The 24,067-nt window shown below is 37.0% G+C and overlaps 1 long non-coding RNA gene across 1 annotated transcript; it reads left to right on the top strand.

Annotated features, from left to right (window-relative positions):
• Positions 1 to 359: 359 nt before the first annotated feature.
• Positions 360 to 2,906, top strand: LOC130540588 (uncharacterized). The gene is made up of 3 exons (XR_008954583.2): positions 360 to 405; positions 816 to 1,037; positions 2,182 to 2,906. It is a non-coding gene; the product is annotated as an uncharacterized LOC130540588 (long non-coding RNA).
• The last annotated feature ends 21,161 nt before the right edge of the window (positions 2,907 to 24,067 follow it).

The following is a 24,067-nucleotide window of genomic DNA, read 5'->3' as shown; positions in this document are numbered from 1 at the left end:
CATGGACTCTATCTGTGTCTTTCTGAACAACCAGTCTGTCAAATGTCAGTGACAATTGATACCTCCATCATACACTTCCACTTCTTTATCTTAAAAGCAAGTAATTAAAAGCAGGCTGATGATTCCACCTCTAAATTCACTGGCCTGTCACAGGTGAAGTCAGCGTCGCCAGCCACCCTTCTCTTATGCCTCTCCACTCTACCCTGCTTCCTCACTTAGCCTCCTGGTCTAGCAGACATTCTGATTTTCCAGAGGAAGGAGTGTTATTATGTGCCTTTCAGAATCATTTGATTAATTTTTTGACATTAGTCTACCCTCTACAGTGTGAACAACGCATAGTATACCTGGAGAAGAATGTGGAAGAGAAATTAAATTGACAGAAGATTCTCATGAGGCTCTTTGGAGGTAAGCATTTTCTATTATTTGACAAAGTTCTCCATTGGTTTCAAAAGCCAAGAGAAGAGGAACTTAGAATTTAAGGAAAATAAATGTGAGTTTCAACTCATCCTCTGCCATTAATTCCAGTTTGATATTTCATTATGGCACTTAGATTTTTTCAGGGCTCTTTTCACACCTTGTAAGTGGTTTCTAACTAATAGGCTAATTGAGAAACTATAAATTAGTGGTTAAGAATAAAGACTCTGGATTTATAACCTGGATTTGAATCTTCCTGGGTTTAAATCCTGGTTTCACCGATTATTAACTATGTGACTTTGGGTAAGTTGCTTAGAGTCTCTGTGCCTTTGTTTCCTCACCTGTAAATGAGTGACATTATAACAGTACTTATCATATATTTTTGTTATGAACATTAACAGGATACTGGTGAAGATCACAGACTCTGGAACCAGAGTGCCTGGATTTAATGTCTGTTTCTATTGCTTAATGACTGTGTGACCTTGGATAAATCACATGACCTCTCTGTGCTTCACTTCCTGTATCTCTAAAATGGATATTGTCATCTGCTTTACTGGGTTGTTGTAAATAGTAAATGAATCAATAAACAGATGTAAGGTACTTAGACCACTGCTTGGCACATGGTAAGCATTCAATACATGTTAGTCATCGTTATTCGAAGGACTAAGTTAAATACAGTATTCATATTACATATTGTGCTAGGAACATACAATAATGTTCAGGACAGACCAGGCTCTGCTCTGGTGGTGCAGATAGTCTAGTCTAACAGAATATATTAGCCACTCTATCAATTCGGCTTTCTCCTGCCCCACAGTTTCTGACTTGGTAGAAAAGCATGTCAAATATCCATGAACCTAATTGTACTGACAATAACTAGTGACACAATAATTGGGCAGGTAATGTAAAGGCAAAATCTTGTGCTTCCATTGATTTATAACACTTTGTTAAGTTTATAAACTCCTTCCTGCAAAAATCTGAATGTCTGTTGGCCCAGAGTTCAATAAAGAAAACAGATTAAGCAGAGAGTCTTTAGAAGGTTCTGGTGCAAAGCTAACGACTCTAAAAAGATAGTTTGGAGCTAAGCCCTGTTTGTTTTAACATTCCAAGAGCTTCTGTACCATCCAGTAACAATAACGATCAGCAAATGAACAGAAAGAACCCCCGCATTTGAGGAGCTTTGTGTCTATCTTGTATGGAGACCAAAGCCCACCCGCATTGCCAATTACTGAGTGGTGTGTCAGCATCCATATCGCCATCTTCTGGGAGCGTGTTAGAAATGCAGACACTCAGGCTTTGCCCCAGACCTACTGAATCTTAACTTGTATTTTAACAAGATCCCAAGGCAATTCATATCACATGAAAGTTTGGGAAATGGATTATAAAATTACTGTGCAATTATTATACAATTGGTCATACATTAGAAACACCACACATTAGAATCACGGAAGAAACTTAAAAAATGATGAATGCCTGGGTTTCAACTAAAATAATTCTGACTTAACTGGATGCCTGAGCATCTGAAATTTAAACATTTTTCCAAAATGATTTTGCTGTGCAGCCAGAATTCAGACCCCTGAGCTAAATATTGACAAGTCCCAGGCCTTTATATCAAAATACAACCATTTATTTCATGTGCTCTAAATGAAAGAAATGTTAAGGTATACTGAATACAAATATTTTGTGGTTAAGAAAGTTCCCCCTAACCTTTGATTATTTCACATGCTGTTTTCAGAGTCCTGTGATCTATTTTTCCCTTTGTCATTTCAGGATTTAGAATGCTGACCTTCTTATTTTCATATGGAAGACAATAAGCTGATTCCCTGTAGATTGAGCTAACGGCCATCTGTTATGATGGGACAATGCTGATTCAAAAAGTGTCATTTGCCACTTTATCTGATGTCAGGAGGCAACACATGAAATCTGAGGACCTTTAATAACTCACAACACCTTGTGTGTAAGATCCCCGGGGAAAGGCAACCCCAAATTAGAAACACGTTTCACTGGAAGGGCACTCACTTACTGATACCTCAGGGACTCCACTTTGAGGGATGCCTTTATCATTCATACCTTTCCATGGCATGAATGGAAAACTGCTGCAATGCTGCTTCTGTCCTAATGCATTTCATGAGTCAGCACATGACAAAGGGAAGGGACACCCAGGTCAGCCCCATCATTGTATCTGAAACCAACACTTCGAATATAATTGGAATGATTACATACGATTCTACATGTTGAGTGATTAGCACAGCAGCTGGTGCCCAGTTGGTTGCTATTATTACTGTTGTTGTTGACATTATGATTATGCTTGTTTTGTGTTATTTATTAAATGAATATACTTATCCCGTAAGACTCCACGTGCTCCTAAAACTCCCCATGGGTGAAAATATTTGTCTCCCACAATGTATTCCTTTATAAGAAACAGAGATTCACGGACCATGTTTATAAGGTAATCTTTAATTGTTCTTAAATATGTATTAAATATTCATTTAAAATAAGAATAAGAATGCACAACAAATAAGACAGAACCAAAATAATTTTATAAATCTTAATAACAGTGACATCTTTCAAATTTCATACAACATGTCTTGCTTTATTTTTAGATTCTTTTTCCATCACAGTTTAATTTAGATGCTTTGTTGCCATTATGCAAATTATGAGTTTCTTTTTCTTCCTACATTTTCTTACTCCTAAAGTTCTTGGTTAAGACTTCAGGCTCTTTTACAAAATATGCATTACTATTTTCTAAAGGATAACAAAGTGAACTTTATTAAGATTAAGTTTGTGGGTGACCAGTAAATACTAACCTTACCATAATTATTAAAAAAAAAAAAAATGTACACAGTAAATAAACCACATAGTGGTAGCTCCCCCTAGTGGAAATTCTGAAGTAAAGGAGGTTTTAACAAAATAGTTACAAATTTGCAGGCTTGATTCAAGTATATTTAGAGATCAGCTATGCCAAATATCCACAAACTTAAAGGAAGAAAGATGAGTATTCAAAATATGCATTTTTTTCTTTTCTTTTGAGACGGAGTCTCACTCTGTCGCCCAGGCTGGGGTGCAGTGGGGCGATCTCGGCTCACTGCAGGCTCCACCTCCCAGGTTCACGTCATCTTCTGCCTCAGCCTCCGGAGTATCTGGGACTACAGGCGCCCGCCACCACGCCCGGCTAATTTTTTTTTGTTTTTTTTTTTTAGTAGAGACGGGGTTTCACCGTGTTAGCCAGGATGGTCTGGATCTCCTGACCTCTTGATCCGCCCGCCTCGGCCTCCCAAATTGCTGGGATTACAGGAGTGAGCCACCGCGCCCAGCCCAAAATATGCATTTCTTAAAGCAATAAATCCAAGAAACTATTGATTTAGATTCTTCCACTTCTGAATTGAGAGACCGGCGGGAAGTTAAAAGCTCTCTCATTCTCTGATTTCATATACATATAATGAGTACAAAAACACTCACCTCACAGAGTTGCTGTAAGGATTAAACAAAATCTATTCCCCACTTCCAGTTGATCTCCACATCGATAAAAGTGTGCAGCATGCAGGAATCAAATTTGAATCCTCTTTCTCCCTTACTTTGCCTCCCGTTCAACCCATTAGGAATTCGTGTTTTATTCTATGCCACTCCACTCCATATCGGCACTTAATCATCTGGCCCAAACCACCATCACCTCTTGCCTGTATTATTAGGATAGGTCCAAGCTGCCCTCTGCTTCCTTCTCTTGTTTTCATTAGCTTCATGGTGCATGCAGTAGACTGAATGAAAGCTGTGTCACGTCAGCCTCGGGTCCAACCCTTCAATTGCTTCCCACTGCACTTAGAGCACTTCTGGCCCTGTCCTCCAAGGCCTGCAGTTATCTGGGAGCTGCCTGTGCTTCCCTCCTCACGCCATACCACCCACCCACACACCCGCCCCAGCACAGTTCCCCCACATGGGTCAAATACTGCAAGTCTCAGGACTCCTAACTGCTTTTCTCATTTTTCATGTGTCTTGTTCTGGTGCATCTTGCAGGTGTCAGCTTAAATAACCTTTACAGTTTTCCCTATCTAAATCTGGTCTCCCACCTCTCAGTTTTCCTTTTCATAGCATCCCATTGGTTCCCATCAGGGCATTCATTACAATTTGCAGTTATATGTTTGGTGGCTTATTATCTGTCTCCTCCATTAGAATTTAAGGCATCAAGTCTGTCTTGTTAACCATTAGATTTCTAGTACCCTGGAAAGTTGGTGTTTTAAAGTCTCTATTGAATAGATAAATAGATCGATTCATTTTTATAAAATTACTGGGCACACATTTGCCTGAGTAGGTACTTACTAAGTGAGAAATCTCATTAAGTGACAATCCTTTTCTCTTTCCAGCAAATATGTGCTCTATTAGTTCTCAGTTCTGGTCGTGATTATGAACTACTCTTCATGTTGTACTGATTGTTAAATGTTTTACATAATTAACCAATAGTGTGGTTTGTCTTCTCAGGCTTGGAGAGCAGATTTACAGTGAAGCAAATAAACCCAAAGCCCAGAGTCACTCGTTTCCCCTGGACCTTCTAAGAACAGAAAAAATGCTCGCTATATATATATTTATTTGTTTATTTTGGTAAGATATGGTTATGCTAACAGACTGGTGAATGTGACATTAATTCAAAGAGGATTAGAGAGTAGCTCCCACACAAGAAAATGTGACATGCAATGACATCATATACCTCGTATAAGAAAGGAAATTGAAAGAAGACTTTCCATATTTGACGGTAATCTGAAAAATGTATATGGCAATACTAATAAGTTATGAAGCGAAACAAAAATTTAAAAATTATAATAATGTAAAATAGTTCATCAACCATTTTAGATGAAGCAATGATTTTTCAATTTTTTTCTGTAGAAAATATTATTAAAATGCATTCAAATAAAGACTCAAGGAATATGTAGTCTAAATGTAAGAAAAATAATTATAGAATTGTGATAGGCAGTTACTTAAGACACATACCTCATGTTATCTTCCTGGATTTTGTGAATGATGTTTGTGGGTTTTATGGCCATTGACAAATATATAATTTCTTTTATTTCATCGTTCACTTTCTAATTCTCTATTTATAATTTTGTATTCTTTTTATTTAAAAATTTCCCCAAATTTAAGACTACTGAGGCTTCGTGAAACCTGAATCTTCCCGATGCTTGGTAAGATGATACAGACTAAGTATTGTTTTCAACTGGATACACTGGAGATATATTCTTGTTTTTGTTTTCTTTTTAGTCATGTTAATGAGCTTTTTAAAAATGACACAAAGTGGCCTACACAATTCCAACAGTAGTGGATTCAAATTCAATTTCTTAATTAAAAAATATATCTTATCTTTTACAGGAAGGAGTAAATACACATAGCAATATTTTCCTAAGCTGAGACGAAATGGAATAAAAGAAAATATTATTGGAAAAAGATCAATCTAAAAGTTAAATTAATATGCAGAATGCAGGCTATGACTTCATCTAATTTTATTAGAAGTTCATAAAAGTTTATGTCTGAGTTTCCTAACAACCAACAATAAGAGATAAATTCAGACACGTGAATCAGATAATCTATTACAAAACAAAAAACAAAAAAAATGAAAACCTGTTTATTTATGCAAAGCCCAGTTCAGATTTATTTCTGTACTTTAGATATATGCTTTTCTTTGGTAGCTGATGCGGAAAACACTCCATGATATGAACAGCATCATCAACTACATTTTCAACTAAAAACAATGAGTTTCAGAAATTTTTGTCTAACACCCTCCGAAGCAGGCTAATGGTATAAGTAAAATTTAGGAAAAACAAGCTCTATTGACAACCCAAATAATGTAACCCCAAGCCCTGCTTCATAGGTCCCTGCTGCTAGTATTCCAAGAACAAACAGTGTGTCGGTGCAAAGTAATGGTTTTCATGTTTTTGCTTTGGCCTGGGAGGATCTGAATTATGACTAATCCACATGGTTGTATAGATGAACTACATGTCTTCATATGCACATGTGCTGGGTTGGGGCAAAAATATTCCAAAAGAGATGAGGAACTTCTTGAAGACATTTGCCTGAATGTCTTCAAACTTAACTTGCCATAGTTGCAGAAGGACAATGGGCAAAGATATGTCTCTTCAAGCAGTACTTTCAGGAACTTATCAGCATATAACCAAGGTCTTAGGCTTTAGAATTTTATATAATCTTTAAATAAACATAAATATTTCATGCTTTCCTGACAAAATATTTTTATTTAATTGCACCTGTACTTGTTAGAGTGTACAAATAAGAATAAAAATGTTTTGCTGACTCCTACTTCCACAAATAGAAATTCCTAGGGTGGGGTCAAAATTTATTTTGCATAATTAACTCAGATGAGAAGAGTCTTTTTGTTAATTTTAGTTTAAGTGTGAAGAAGAACCTCTCCCTCAAGTCATCTGAGGTGGAGTTTGGACAGGTTCTTAGCTAGTAAAAATTTAGGAGTAGGGTCCCCCTAGGCCTATCTCATTATTTTAGTCATAATTTTTCTATGCTCACGAGGAGTTCAGAGTGGTTCGGAAATGCTCTTTCAAACGTGAATATGATTAGGAAATGGTTATTTCCTCTTCATTCATTCAGTCATTCATTTCTGGAACAGAAATTGTGTGCCAACTATAGGATTATATATATTAATACTATACATTCTGAAGCCAATATGACTGTCATTTATGATCTGTATGATCTTCGACAAATTACTTAGCCTTTCTATATCTTTATTTCTTCATCTGCAAAGTAAAGATATTAATGTTAATTATTTCACAGGGTTATAACAAGAATTAAGTGAGACACTATATGAAAAGCACTTTTAATGGTGTTTGGTATCTAGTACAGTATTGGCACATCTGTGTGCCAATGCAGGGGATAAAACAATGATAGAGACAGACATTATTCATGTTCTTACTGATTTTGGCAGCCCTGAGAATGAGCCTGTCAGATCTCTGGCTCCCAGGAGCATGTATGTCCAGCTTCCCAATTGCTGTGCTATAAAATCTATTACTGCTTTTGTGCAGAGGCCTTATGGCTGCTCCCTGTCAATAACCAAGTATAGCAGGAATACGAAGGTGTCACCATTCCTGGGAGACAGGGAACTCTTTAACAGGTGACTGATTTTAGAACAAATTCATGCTTACTGGGTGTGATGGTAAATATTGTCAACTTGATTGGATTGAAGGACGCAAAGTACTTTTCCTAGGTGTGTCTGTGAGTGTGTTGCCAAAGGAGATTAACATTTGAGTCAGTGGACTGGGAAAGGCAGAGCCCGCACCCGCCAATCTGGGTGGGAACCATCAAATCAGCTGCCAGTGTGTGGCCAGAATAAAAGCAGGCAGAAGAACGTGAGAAGACTAGACTTGTTTGGTGTTCCTGCCTACATGTTTCCCCTGTGCTAGATGCTTCCTGCCCTTGAATATCGGACTCCAAGTTCTTCAGCTTTGGGACTCGGACTGGCTTCCTCGCTCTTCAGCTTGTAGATGGCCTACTGTGGGATCTCACTTTGTGATCATGTGAGTCAATATGCCTTAAAAAACTCCCCTTTACATATACATCTATCCTATTAGTTCTGTCCTGCTAGAGAACCTTAATACACTAGGATTTAGGAATGGTGAAGGCTAGCGGGGTAGATGTGATAATAAAAAGAGGTGACACAAGACAACTCTTTGTAGTGATGCAATAATCCTTTATCTTGAATTCAGTAGTAGTTGCACAACTCTGCACATGTGGTAAAATGACATGAACTATACACACATATTGTACCAATGCCATTGTCCTGGTTTTGAAATTATACTATGGTTGTGAAAGAGTTAACAATTGGAGAAGATCATCATCAAAAATGGTAGCATAAGAACCCCTGAAAACTCTTTTTCATTAAAGCAGTGAGAAAACTCACAAGCATCATCAGTGTCATTTCTTTTCGAGAAATCTGGAAATGAACCAAAGATTTACACTAATCCAGGGAGAGTTATTGAAGAAAAATGGCTTAATTCATTAATAAGAGCAAGTATTGGGTATTTTGACTTTTTCTACTCCCATCCTATTCTGTTTAGGTCTGTAGTAATCTTAAAATAAAACAGCCTACAATCACAGTGAAAATAAGGAGTCTTGAAGTTGCCGGATGGACACAGAATGAGATTGGGGCCACTTTAAAGCCTCACTCCCAGTTGTCACTATTTATCCAGTTTTCTGGTTCCCTGGGAGACCCCACTTGCAAGTCCCTGAAGACCCTACTTGCAAGGCTATCTTGATTTGACTTGAAACAGAGCTCACAGAAATGTGCAAAAAGACAAGTGATGTTAAATATCTTTCCATGTGCTTCTTGACTATTTGTACACTTCTTTGCAGAAATATCTATTCAAATCCTTTGCCCATTTTAATAGGGTTGTTTGTCTTTTTGTTGTCGAATTGTAGGAATTCTTTATTCTGCATATGAAATCTTTTTCATATACATGATTTGCAAAGTTCCTTACAATTATGTATCCATAGGACAATCTTTCACTTCATGGACTTGAAAACAACAATAGCAAAGCAATTCAAAGAGGCAGAAATCTGTTAAGGAATCTATTTTTGTGCACTATTTGTGTTGGAATATTATTTCTAATATTATAAAATAATAAATCTAACTTAGGTAAAATTGTGAAGAATGTTCAATTTCTCTGTTTCCAGACCTGATCTTTGAAAACTTGAAGGGAACTAGTTGAGATAGGGACCCATAAGAAAAAAGCGTCACAGACTCTAGGGAAGATACATTCATTTTCTCTCTCCTGGATTATTGGAGTGGTCACCAGATATTCTTTCTTGCTTCTAGCCTCCTCACATTCAATCTATCTTGCATACAAAATTGCCTCTTTTCAGGACACTGGAACTTCCCTGATCTCTCCATTGAAGGCTATGTAGGGTGATCTGTAAGTACTGGAGCATAAAGGTAGAAAGGTAAAGATGTCTACATAGCAACTTATATTATAAAAGAATCATAGTATACAAATCCCAATATACAACACACATACCCACACACACATGCACACACACAGACATTAAGTCTAGTTTAGTTTCCCTCAGAAGAAGACTGAGACAAAATTTCAAATACAAATAATGTGCTTAAGACGTGCAGAGAACACCAATAGAGAGGTGGGAAGGTGATAGAGGAAAGACAAATAATAGAGTATATTAACCTGAAACTTAGGAAATGTAGTACTGTTTGTATTTGAAGTTTTATCCACTGTAGAATTTTGAAACACCAGTGCAAAATGTAATGTCTCAAAATTAGTACATCTGAGGTTCAAATTGGTCATGATTTGTGCCATCTCTAGAGAGCCATCTATTGGTGGCTCCCAGCTTGAGCCTATGTGAGTGACAATAAACAGTAAACAGTAAGGTCTGAGGGATACATGTGACTCTGCACTCCATAAAAAATTTAAAAAACCCAGTCTTAATTGGATCACATTCCAAAATATTCTGTAATGAGTCATTACTTTATATTCTCAACACCACTAAAACCCTAATTTGTCTGCCTGTCTGATCCATTATCCTAATACTTGTTTAATAGGGTAGCAAGAGAGTGGTAGCAGTCCCATTCCTCACAATTTTCAAGATTAATAGGTGGGTGGAAAAGTGTGAGCCTCTTTCCAAGGAAAATGAGCAAGGGTCTTCATGTTGTTCATCCTAGAGTTAATTGCCAATGCCAGAAGAATATGATGCTCTGATTAGCCAGATCTAAACGATGTGTCAGTAATGACAGCAGAATTGAGTGAAATCAACAGCACCAGAAGCACACGGGCGCACACAGAAGCAGAGAAAGAGAATCTGGGGGTCGTTACTAGACTGATAGGATCAATAGTCAATACTAAAATGATGGAGAGTGGATGCTGGGCTGTGAAAATAGCAGACACCACCAAAATATCTTACAAGGAAAACCATATATAGAATTAAGCTCAGTGTGTGTCCACAAATTCATGCTTGGAAATGCAATACATCTTCTTTATATATTAAACCCATCTTTTATTCATAAAGATATCTTTACTGGGTATTTTTTAGATCACAGGCAAACTAACACACTTTAAGAAGATTGTCCAAAACTCACAGTCCAGAGGTGATGTAGTATGAAGTTCAAGGTACAAGTAGGAAAAAGAAATAATCTGGAAAGTTTTACAGAAAGATGATGTTAAGCCAAGAAAAAATTATTATCTATTTGGACAAGTCTCCTAAAGAGAAAAGAAAGAAAAAGGAAAAAAAAAGGCATTTCAAGCAGAAGGAACAGCCTATGTGAAAGCATGTAGTTATGAAAAGATACGACTTCTCTAGGTTAGCGCAGTTCAATTTGGCTAGAATCTCAGGATTCAAAATGAAGGAGCAGCAAAAAATTCAAAAAGATTTTGAGAGACAAATTGTGAAAGTTTTATTTACACTGTGTTAAGGATTTATACATTAGCTTATTGCCATTAGGATCCACTTAAGGGTTCTTAATAGGGAGGTAAGATGACAAGATGAGAATTCAGACATCCTGGGAATCAAAAGAAATTCTTTAATATATATCATGATCCATCTATGCTAAAGTTTCAATGTAGCGTGGGCAATTCTATCTTTTCCTTCCAAATTGTTTTCTCTTCTATTTATATAATGAGAAATATAATGTTTAGCCTTTTACTAAACACACACAATGCATTACTTACAACTGCTTATTTTTATTAAAATGTTATTCATTTAAATTCATCAAAAATAGTTACTAAGAAAAAAATCACATGAAGGATAATGTTATTTTGTGAAATAGAGAGATATCTACTTTTTTATATGGATGGATTTATTTCTGACTTAAATTACCCCTGCCCCCAAGTAAATGAAGGTAGAACCAAATTCCTGCAGTGCAATATGAATGGCAGCCACTAGAGGGCAAGCTTACCGCGTGCTGTGATCAGATACCACACAGCTGCTTGAAATTAGACCACATTTAAGCAACTAAAGTGACCTCAGAGGAGGTTACAAAGAGCCCATTACTGCAAAAGGAGAGGTCAGTCTCTCAAGTGACAGAGGTGAAATATCATTTGAGTCTCTTTGAAGTCACGCTGACCAATTATACCCATCAAAGCCCAAAAGTAATGAAAACCAGAGAGGTGAAGGATATCATTTTGATGGAGATGACCTTTAGAGGGAGGTAGGAGTAAGGTTAACCGATTTTATTTTTATGTGAAAGAGATAGGAGCATATTTCAAACGCATTGAATTGGTCTTTGAAAGCGTGGACTAACCTAGTGTATTCCTAACAGAAATAGAACAAAGTGGGTGATGCTGTTTTAACTGAGAATCATGGCTAATCTGCTGAAGTATAACTCCTTAGGGAATATCCATTTTATGGAAGTTTATTTGTTTAGAAACGGATCCCTATTTGAACACAAGCATGACCATCCTAAGACAGCCTGTATGCAGTTAGCCTCATTTCACTTAAAGTGTTGGTGTTTCTTGGAAAGAGCAAAGAGTTATACAAATATCAAATTTGCCTATACAAATGAAGCCAGAGTTTCTCGAATGGGGTCTGATGGGCCACCTGCTTCAGACTCACCTGGGGATAGTTGCTAAAATTTTAATTCCTGAGTTCTTTCCCAGATCTTCCTAATCAGAATTTTTAAGGTAGAGTTTAGGTATCTGCATTTTTCACAAGAGTCTTAGGTGACTCTTCTCAAATGCAACGATATTTGAGGACAAATAAGTGTGGTATCTTTTGGGATACCGATATGAAAAATGGGTCAGGAATGGATATGAAACTTGGGCCAGGCTCCAAAGTGCAGCCAAGGGTTAACTGTTTGCTGATATGCAAATGCACATGCTTTCATCAGGCAAGCAAGGCCTCCCTTCTGCAGAACACCCATATTTGGCTGCTAACTCTAGTACACATTTTGTGTATATTACTGTATTTTAATCTTCCCCAAACCAATGAAGATGATAGTGTTATTCCCTTGAACAAATGACAGTGAATACAGCTTCAGAGAGGTTAAGTGACTCATTTAAAGTCACATATTTAGAAAGCAACCAAACGAGCATTAAAAGCAAGATTATTTAATTAAAGTTCTTTAGCTAAAAAGGAGACAAGAAAGGAAAATCTTCAAACATTGATGTGGTTTCTTGTATTAATTCTCTCATTGTATATTAGTCTTTGGTTATTGGACTAGATGCCAGAAAGCACTTCAACACCACCTTGAAATCTGCTGCACTAGAACATTCACCCTATGTCCTGAGATCTGACCTCCAGAGTTACGCAGGTGAAAAGCTAAACTCTGACCTACAGTATGACTTTAGAAAACAGCATTAACTCCTGCCTCCATCCTCAAAGCAGGGATGAGGACCTCCTCATGGTTTTTCCATTTGGGGGAAAATTCCATTTTAATGGATTGCTTTGAATTACAGATGTGTTTGTAGGATTTTATCAACTATGGGCTTCAGCATTTAGTCAAAAGAAGGTCAGGCACCTCATGGCTACCAAACAGAAAGTGAATAAAAATCCTGGAAACATTATTGTAGATTTTTTTAGATTTCTCTAAAGAATCATATTTCACTCTAGTGAGAGTGTAGCCATGAAATACTGTAGCATAAAAATGAAATATGTCTTTATTTTCTCTTCTTTTCAGTGGATTTGGCCATTCCTATTGAGTAAGAAAACATTTTTCAGTAAATTGTATTTCATTTTAGCAGCATGAATCTAAATATGTCAGCTTAAGAACAAATCCAGATTCCATTTCTTCTAAATATAACACTGGTCAGTCCCACAAATATGTGAATAAAGCAATAAAAACACAAAAACTTTATAGCAGCATGACCCTTAAAATCGAAGAATTTACAGAAAATTCCTCTGAAATCAATGACCATATTGATAGAGTTAAAGATAAATTATAGCATTTTGAGGTAACCTTTTAAATTTCTTGAGTAATGAAATTAGTATTTTATAAATAAAAAATTAATATATATTTGTTTAAGATAAAAATTGTTTCCTTCTTCTCTTCCCCTACATTTCTCCTTCCTAACCATGCTCATGCTTTGTTGTTTCCTTTCATATCCATACAGATAAATTGATAGTTGAAGAAGAGTAGGTAGATAAATTAAAAAATCTTTTAAAAAATTAAAAATGGTATATCACTGAAGTATCTCTGCTTACTTTATTTGAAGTTTCATAGGTCCAAAGTGCAAAAGGATGCCCTAACCTAAAGCAAAAGTATAACAAAGTAACCAACAGATGGCATTATGCGTCATTTGTATGTAGCCGTTTTAGATTTATGAATTAATTGCTTTATGTTCAGAGTTTGGGAAACTAGCATGTTCATAATATCACCATGTCAGTACCAAGGATTTACTTTCTCAGTGTCACATGAGGCAAAGTTATGCTGTGCTAATAACATATGACTCTAAAGTTCCAATGGATTTCAACAACAAAGGTTTTTTTTTCATTCACATTATGTAGCCAACACGAGTGGGTAGCTGCTGTGTTCTAGAATTATTTGTATTACTGAAAAATTAGGGACAACATAAACATACACACATAAGTTATGATGCATTTATATGATGAAATATTCTGAACCATTCACAAGCAGGTGGTAGATAGAGCCAATTGTATTGTTAACATTGTATATTGTTTATTTGTATATTGTTAAAATTTATATTATTTGTATATTGGTAAATATTTTTGTATATTTGTATATTGTTTGTATATTTTATATTTGTATATTGTTAAAAAATATTCACTTATCCTCCTTACACACCTCAGATCTGTTGACGTCAAGCTTGACCAAAGAACTTAAACAGGGCAGTAAAATGTGAGCAGAAGAGATTTTCACTCTCTGCCTCTTTTCAACTGAAGCATCCACTGTCTATTTTTTTCTTCCCTTTGTGCCATGTCCCAGATGGTTTCTGTCCCAACAGTCTGTTCTCATGATGGCTAATCATTTTGCCAGTGATGTGGAGAATACTGAAAATAACATGATCACAGCTTATGTGAAGCTCAACATCATGCATTAGTAGGTTTTATATAGTATATATGATTTGCTTTCCTTCAATCTACATCCTTCTAGATGTCAATTTGTTTTCTGGCACTGCTTCCTCCATGTCTTCTTCCTCATGATCTGGCACTGGTTTGGAAGCAGTCATCTCCATCAAGTCATCTTCGGTTAACTCCTCTCGTGTGATGTCTATTTGTTTTTGAATTTCTCCAAGATTCACATCTTGAAATCCTTTACTTTCCCCCGACAGAATTTGTGTGTGTGTGTGTGTGTGTGTGCCATATCCACAATCTCTTTCATGATTTCTTTGGGTTGCTCTGTCGTAAATCCTGTGAAGGCATGCAAAACATCCATGCTCAGTTTTCTTCAGCAGAAATTTATTGTTTGAGGCTTGATGGTTTTCACAGCTTGTCCTGTAACAACGACAGCTCAATAGTGTAATCCTTCCAGACTTCCACGATATTTTCTCTCTCTCAATTCTCTTTCATGGCATTGACAATTCTTTCCATAAAATTACATGTGTAATGAGCCTCAAAGGTCCTTATGATCCCCTGATCCAGAGGCTGAAATAGAAACATGGTGTTTGGGGGCAAATAGACCACTTGGATGCCTTCAGTGCTGAACTCATGGGGGCTCTGGCTGGTCAGAGCATTGCCCAATAAAAAAAAAAAAAAAACAAAAAACTTTAAAAGGCAATCCCTTACTGAAAAGGTACTTCCTGATTTTAAGAACAAAGCATTGATGGAACCAATCCAGAAAAAGGGTTCTTATTGTCCAGGCCTTCTTGTCATACAACGAAAAGACTGGCAGCCGGTGCTTATTATTTTCCCTTCAGACACTGGAGTTAGCAGCCTTATATTTATAGGTATTTCATTAAGTATGCTCAATACTTAATATTATGCAATACTTAAATATGAACATGCTTCCAAGGTGCTTGATAAATGAATTAGAAGGAGCTAGCAGCAATGTTAAGTATCGAGCATGTACCCTGATTTAGGTAGCAGATAAGTGCAGAGAAGGGCAGTCCTGATCACAAACCAGGCTAGATTTATACAAAGCAGAGTTACCCTATCCTTTGCTGCTTTATATCCTGGTATTTGTTTATCTTCCTTATTAATAAATGTCCTTTGTGCATCTTAATAGGACACTTTCATCTGTATTAAGAACCTGTGCAGGCAGATAGATATACTTTCTCCTCAATTATTTTCTTAATGGCATCTGGGATCCTGTCTGCTGTCTCTTAGTTGGCAGAAGCTGCTTCTCCTGATCTTGACATTTTTGAAGCCAAATCTTCTACAATCATCACACCATTCTTTGCTGGCATTAAATTTGTCACTTCAGATGGTTCACCTCCCTTTTACTTTAAATTGTCATAAAATGACTTCATTTATTTCTGGAATCATATTAGAGTCTATAGGTATGTCTTTCTTATACCGTATCTGCAGTCACATAAAGGCTGCACTTACAAGTTTAAAAAGGTATTTCACAAAAAATGCAAAGTTGTCATGCCTGCTGGGGACAAATTCACAAATTTCCTTTTCATTTTATTAAAACAATGGTCCTTATGCTGGATTCATTTGTTTTGAAATGGCAGGCAGCTGCAGACATCAATCTATGGTACGTATCAAGCAATTCAACTTTTTCTTGTAATATCATGACTTTTCTCTGCTTCTCGGAGCTCTTCTAGCATCACCGTGGCACTTCCCATGGATCCCATGTGTTATTCAAGGTTTATGGTATTGCAGTAAATATGATGAAAACTATGCAAGAACTGCGGGGGATCAGTTTTTACTGATAAACCATTTACTGGAGAGAGGAACCGCTCACCGGGAGACGATTAGGCATCACATGGCATTTTCAATAGATACTCAAAACACTTGATCTCACCACACTAGCAGCAGGAACTGGCTATGGAGTTTTGTAAGGATTAAAAGATATAAATACCTAAATCAGAGTATTTGCTCAATACTAAACATTGCTTCTAGCCCTTTCTAATTCATTTATCCAGCACCTTGGAAGCATGTTCACATTTAAGTATTGCATAATATTAAGTACTGAGCATACTTAATGAAATACCCAAGTCAGAGTATATTGCCCAGAAATTCTCAGATATACAAATTACTGTGCTAGGCTGAAAGAATATTTACCCTTAAATAATTTTAGAAGAAAAACACGATAAAATTGGACAGCAAAGTCTTAAAGCAGCATTATAAAATACTCTTAAGTTTATAGTGTTTATAAAAATCAACTAAATTTCTTTTTTAAGTAGTGACATTATACCTCTAAATTATTAATTATACAAGAAATAAAAACAGGACAATAAGACAATGAAGGGTGATAAAATGTGTAGAAAGAGCTTAAATAAAAGAAATAAATACAAATACTAAAGCATCACAGTTAAATAGATGTTGTCCTGGATAATATTCATAAAATCATATTTTCTCTTATGTAATTGACACTCCTGAATATTTAATAATATCTTTTTGGCTATGATTTTCCTCCAGTAGAGGATATTTAGACATATACACACATTCTGTGCCCCATGTCAGGACTCCATCTGTGGCTTTCAGCCATGTGCCAGCAGGGGCAAGTTTACCTCCCATAAGATGTATCTGTTTCAAACTAGATAGGAAGTAGAAAAAATGCCACCTGTTGGTCTCATCCCGGCATATGTGAATTCTACTTACGCAACACATTTCTTACTGGAATCACTAAAACCGCATCTTAAATTATTTCTTTTTCTACATTCTCATTCTCTTGAAAATGATCTGTTACTCTTTTAGAATTATCTTTTCAGAAGGGCAATCTTGTCACTAACGAAATTAAATCTAGGCCCTTAGCTTGATATATTCATCCCTCCAAGATCTGGTCCCTGTCCAACTGTCCAAGCTTTTCTTTTGCCCCTTCCTCCCTCCTACCTTCTACCACTCTCTTCAGTACATACTCCAGCTGTGTTGAATTAATAGGAGTGTCCTGAACATGTCTTTCCCAGAGACTTCTTTTCTTTTATCCTCCAGCTGATGCTATATTTTTCATGATTCAGCTCAAATACCCTAAGTCTGCTCTGACCATCTTCGTTTGCATATGCTCCCTATGTTTACAAAGCATCCTTTTCATATGTCAAGGAGAATATTCAGCAGATTGTAGTGTAGCTGCCTACCCCAATAGATTATAAACTTTTAGAGAGAAGGTCTGCATTTTTCTCATTTCCTGTATTCAGATATAGCTTATTCTTAGCCAACAGAGAATTCCCAATAATCGTTGAGTGAATAAATGAATTCGTAATATATTTCTAAAAGACCTAATTTCTGAGCTCCTATTTCCTAGCTGCTTTGAGATTGATAGGAGTGAGAATGTTAAGAAAATACCTCCTAAACATAAGCACTGAAGAATGAGGAAGTGCTTAAATGTAAAAAGAGAGAGATTTTGAGCGTAGAATAAAAGTATGTACACAAGCAAAATGTGAAAGTATCATAGATTCCAGGAGAAGAGTTTATCACTGTAACTGAAGTAGAAGATTTGGGCTGGCTAATAATAGGTGATTCAGTTAGATTTTTTCAATAGAGTAATTTTAGTAGATTGTTTCTACCACCCTCCCCCATCCCCAATCAAGAAGTTTAAATATTATCTTCAGGACATTTAGGAGTTGTTAAATCATTTGGCAAAAGTGAATGATCTGATAAAAGATTAATATTCCAGTACGTAGTGGAGAGGGTCTAGAACAGGGTTCCTAATCATGGAAGAGAAGTAGGTAATATATTTCCAAATTCAAAAGAAAAATGAAAGCTGAACATCTTAAAAATATTTACAATATACTTGAACTTCCTATCATTTTTTGGCAAGATCAGCATGCTGATAATTTGGGTTCTTCTGAGGCCTCTCTCCTTGGTTTCTAGATGGCTGTCTTCTCCCTGTGTCTTCACATGATCTGTTTTCTGTGTGTGTTTGTGTTCTGATCTCTTCTTATAAGGATATCAGTCATGTTTGATTAGGGCCCATGCTAATTACCTCCTTTTAATTACCCCTTAAAGACCCTATCTTCAAATATGGTCACATTGAGAGGTTCTGGGGATTAGGATTTCAATATGTGAATTTTTTGGCAGGGTGGATGTGGGGCACAATTTAGCTCATAACTGTCAAACCCGAAAAGGTAGCAGAGCGTGAATGTGAATCCAGTCATCTGACTCCAGACTCCATGACTCCTTAGGATCACACTTCCCAAGGTGTGCTGCAGTGGAGCACCGGATGATGACTGAGAGAGCCAGAGCACTGAGCTGCCAGGTGCTAGAGAAGCCAATGAAGACAGCAGGTCCAAATGAAGGAATCAGTCAAGTCTTTAACCACTTACTGCCAAAGGATAAGCAACAGGCTGAACTGGAGGAAGCACTGGCTCCCCCATTCCATATTTTCCCCCATGGAGTAACGCTAGTCTAGGACCAGCTGGATTGGCACAGATCTGGGCGTTACCTCACTGCTGAGAGAGCCCCAAGAGAGATAGGAAAAGTAAGAGGGGGAGAAGCTAGCGGCAGAAAACTACTAGGCACTAAGAGTGAAGAAAACGTGCCTTCCACGTCTCCCCTTCCCACACCCTCCAATAAGGAGACTTTGGCAGAGGTGCCTAAGGAAGTCCCGCCTGAGAGGTGAGTGCCAAAGGCCCTTGATAAAGAGGCCACTGAGTAGAGCTGCCTGTTCTGGAAATGCAGATTATGTGTAAAAGCTTGGCCAGTATGGAGGGTGGAGGGAGCTGAGTCCTGAAGTGTATTATTGGCTGTGCACTGAGTCTTGTTTGTGGAGAGCCGTTTCCTCTGGTGAATCTTGTAAGGCATAGCCTCCTGCAATTGCCTCTGGTTGGGCCTGGGGGATCACAAATAGGTTATGGCCAGAAACCAGATTCCTCAATAACTCAATGTTTCTGAGTTGAGGGAACCTCCCCTAAGACTCTGAGTCTGTGAGTTTTAGGGAAAGTCATATTTGTACATGTGGAGTAATTTTTTTTTTCCTTGAGGTGCTTTCAGCAGGTCACGATGTCTGTTTTGTCCTCATCACATTGTTCTGATGGCTTATTCTTACTGCCTTCTAGGTCTGTTAAGCCTGTACTGTGTTGTATGGGGCAATTAAGAAAACTATGTTGTCAGTGAAATCATTTAGGCTAGAAACCTGCTCAGCTGAATGCAGCTCAGCAGCTGTGGTCGCACTGATCTAGAACTAGGAGAGTTGCACCTTCTTCGGCAGATATCAGAGATGGTAAACATGGCCTTCGGATCCCAGTTCTGGCAATCTCCTCTTAATTTAGATGATGTTTTGAAAAGCCAATAAGTAAGTATTATATACACGTGCAAAGCTGACACCTTTGGCTTACCCCTTCAGAAGATACTGTTGTTTTTTTGTTTTTTTTTCAAGTAAAAGAGACCTTTGACTTTCCCATATCCTACATTTCTGCCTTTGCCTAACAAAAACTTTTTATGCCAGAGGGTGCTGGAGGGATCAAACCCCCGAGGGGCTGTATTCTTGGCATAATGATCAGGGTTTTCATTCTACTCATTCATACAGTGCTCACAACAGTCACATTGAGAGATATTGTCATCTCCATTTTGTAGGTACTAAAAATGCCAAAGACTGGATATTGATACCATTAATCCCATTAGAATACAAATTGAATAAACTTAGACTTTCTTTCGAACAAGATCTACCTGGTCTCAAGTAACAGTTTTTAGACTATACATTGCTTTATGACCTTGAAACAAATATTGAAATGACCAACTATTTATTTATTCATGCATTTACATTTGGTGGTGCTTCAGGCAGTATTTGACGCGTAATAAATACTCAGTAAATGCTGGTTTTCTTATAGTTCTTTCCTGACCAGTGTATGTAACATGGAATGTAGGTATTTTCTCGACTCTGCAGTAGTTCCTGTTTATCTTATTGGTGCTACGTTTTTAAATTTTGCTCTTAGTTATTCACAGATTACTTTGGATTTTAAAATAGTTTCTTTGCTAAATTTTTATTTTAGCATATGATTCAACATTTACATGGCAAGATATCAGAAAGAAAAAAAAATGAGACAGAAAGTTATGTAGAGAGAATTAGGGCAAGCAGAAGCTTTTAATCTCAGGACTTTTCTCCAGTGGACACAGCAAAGGGAATATTATGTAAACAAGTGCACAAGATCATTTTGAGGAGCAAAAGGAAAGGCAAGAAAATTGGCAAATTTAACTGCACGATAAATCTAACTTAGCTAATGCTGAATTTGAAAAGAGATGTTGAGTCTCTACTTTTAAAAGAGGAAAACATTATGGAATGATTGTAATTGTCCTCAATAAATGTTTCACACTCTCTTAGCTGATAGTGATATTTTTAAAGTCACTGATAAAAATAAGAGCAGAGGAATTTTTGCAAAGTTACCCGCTGAACCAAAAATGAAATAATGCAAATTGATGCAGCAGATAATATTTTAAAAATGTATTTTCCTTATTATCCATATAAAAACACAATGATCTCTTACTATGAATCCTCTATAGAAGGAAATACTTGACATGTAGTATAAATTATTAGTGATGAAATTCTGGCAAAAGACTTTAGGTAACATCAAGCATTTAGGATTTTAGGGAATCGTCGCAAACACTCTGCATACATGCTTTCAAAGAGAACACTTAATCGTGTCTTTGAAGAGTGGTAGAAAGATGTCAGATAAATTTAGTTTCAACCATTGAGGACATTTTGGGTGTGTGTGTGTGTGTGTGTGTGTGCGCGTGCGTGAAGGTCCCTCTCATACATGCCCATGTTTGACTTTATATACAAAAGTCTTTTTCTTTTTTTTCTTTCTTTCTTTTTTTTTTTTTTTTTTTGTTTGACGGAATCTTGCTTTGTCACCCAGGCTAGAGTGCAGTGGCGCGATCTTGGCTGACTGCAAGCTCCGCCTCCAGGGTCCTCGCCATTCTCCTGCCTCAGCCTCCCGAGTAGCTGGGACTACAGGTGCCCACCGCCATGCTGGCTAATTTTTTTTTTTCTTTTTGTATTTTTAGTAGAGACGGGGTTTCACCGTGTTAGCCAGGATGGTCTCGATCTCCTGACCTCGTGATCCGCCCGCCTCGGCCTCCCAAAGTGCTGGGATTACAGATGTGAGCCACCACGCCCGGCTGAAAGTCTTTTTCAAATACTTGCCACTGACCACTCTGCATCTGCACTTAGAAATATTTACGTTTGGTGGCCGGGCACGGTGGATCACGCCTGTAATCGCAGCACTTTGGGAGGCCAAGGCGGGTGGACCACAATGTCAGGAGTTCGAGACCAGCCTGGTCAATATGGTGAACCCCTGTCTCTACTAAAAATACAAAAATTAGCCGGGGTTTGGTGGCGGACGCCTGTAATCCCAGCTACTCGGGAGGCTGAGGCAGCAGAATCGCTTGAACCCGGGAGGCAGAGGTTGCAGTGAGCCGAGATTGCGCCACTGCACTCCAGCCTGGGCAACAGAGTGAGACTCTGCCTCAAAAAAAAAAAAAAATTACATTTGTTGTTTGAATGAACTTTTATTAACTTGGAGTTAACCTCTGTGAGAGCTAAAATTACATGGATTGTTTGCCATATAATAGGTGCCCAATAAATAGTGTTAAAGTCAATTATTGAATATATTCTAATTAATAAACCTTTAAAATCTGAGTCTTGGGGAAAGGAGAAGTGATGAATGAGAGAGGTGGGAAATCTCTGAGAAACTGAAGGCTGTGTATGAACAAGTTTGAAATAATTTCTAAGGAAAGCAACTTTGCAGAGGTAGATGAAAAAAAATCCTCCTAGATAATTTATAGAGGCATTTGATAGGTTCTGGCATAAATATCTAGTTAGAAAATTGTATTGGGTAATGAATTTCATTTTAAAGATGAGAGATAGAAGGTTTATTTGAAATATATTTTCCTTATTCTCCAGAATGTTTCCAGTAAAGATGGGATGACACTGACAGGATTTTCCCCTTCATTGTGTAGCTTGCAAAGTAGGCTACTAAGTTGGAATTAAAGGCTTACTTTTTATTTATTCTATTCATCATTGACATCTTTTGATTTGTAACCATGTCACTTCTAGGATTTTTAGACTTATACTTTATCGTGCATTTTGCTCAGGTTAAAAGCCACCATACATAAGTTTCTGCTTCCCACTTGAACTTTGAGAAATGGACTCAGGTTTCAGGGTTATTTGACTACTACCTAGCTCAAGTCTTGAGCCACCATTACTTGTGCTAGAAAGGATTACTAATCTCTGCCCAAGGGCTATAATGCTTACTGTAGAATTCTACTTGTCTATAGGATAAAGCATGATAATGGATGGTGGTATTGCTCATGGTGTGTGAGTAACATTTATTTCTTATGGGGTTATTTCATTAAACAGTTTCAGTAATGCTGAGACTGTGTCTTATTATTTTTATTATTTTATATTTTATGTGCGACACAGGATACAGAACAATATTTGTTGAATCAAGAAATGATGTTAATGTAGAACCTATTAGGTTAGGTTCCCAAACCAAACCTTATCAAAGCTAAGCATTGATAACATGGAGAGGACATAGCTAGAACTTGTCCTCAAGGAGCTCTGAGGTTAATGGAAGAAATAGTTGTATATGATTATTGTACCAGGTGATAACCCTACTGGGTCTGATACATATCCAGCTGCTAAAGAAGGACAAAGAAAAACCATTGAATTCAAATCAGTGAAAGTGGGTAAGTTGAAAGGTTTTGTACAGAGGATGATGCTAAAGTTAGTTCTTGAAGAATCTCTAGGGATTAGCCATGAAAAAATAATGACTATTTTTGACAGAAAAGTATATACAAAAGTAGAAAAAATGTCAGGTTAGTAGATGTCTGAGTATTGCTTGGTGAAAAGCAATTCTCCTTTTCTTTTCATCTTTTTTATTCTTGATTTTCTGTTTTCCACTTTATTGTTAGCACCAAAATCACCAACTTCAATATATATTACCTCCAAAAGAAAATTCATTTACTGTATGAGTGTTTTGGGCTGATTGTGTCTCCCCTATATTTATATGTTGAAGTCCTCAAAATATGACATTTTTTGAATAAAAATCTTTAAAAATATAATTACATGGAATAAAGTCATTAGGGTGGGTCTTAATCCAATATGACTATTGTCTTATATAAAAAATGAAAATTAGGATACAGACCCACACAGGAATGGCCATGTGAAAACTCAGGGAGAAGACAGCCATTTACAAGCTAAGGAGAAAGGCCTCAGAAGAAACTAACCCTGAGGTTACCGTGATCTTGAACTTCTAGTCTCCAGGACTGAGGGAAAATAAATTTCTCTTATTTAAGCTACCCAGACTGTTGTACTTCATTATGGCAGCCTTAGCAGACTAATGCAATAAGAAATATGAGGTATCCCTCCTCTACTGGGATAAAAGATAAATTTCCTCACACAAATAGTATCAAAATAAAGATTCTCACGTCATCACTTTGTATTATGAAAAATAAATCAGAGCAGCTGGCACATTAACTTCTTCTGGGTCTTGATATTCTCTTTGCTGTATTACTTGTGTGTTTCCCTGAACTTCTTTCAGGGATTATCTGGTGCCAAACTGTTTACCTAAGTATGTGGTTTGATAGTATTAGTGCTAGTTTTTCTATGAAAGCATACTTCATAAAGCTTCATAGTCATTTGACT

Source organism: Pan paniscus, chromosome 9 (genome assembly GCF_029289425.2).
Source record: "Pan paniscus chromosome 9, NHGRI_mPanPan1-v2.0_pri, whole genome shotgun sequence".
NCBI classification, from domain to species: Eukaryota; Metazoa; Chordata; class Mammalia; order Primates; family Hominidae; genus Pan; species Pan paniscus.
This window is presented reverse-complemented; position numbering and strand designations above follow the sequence as displayed.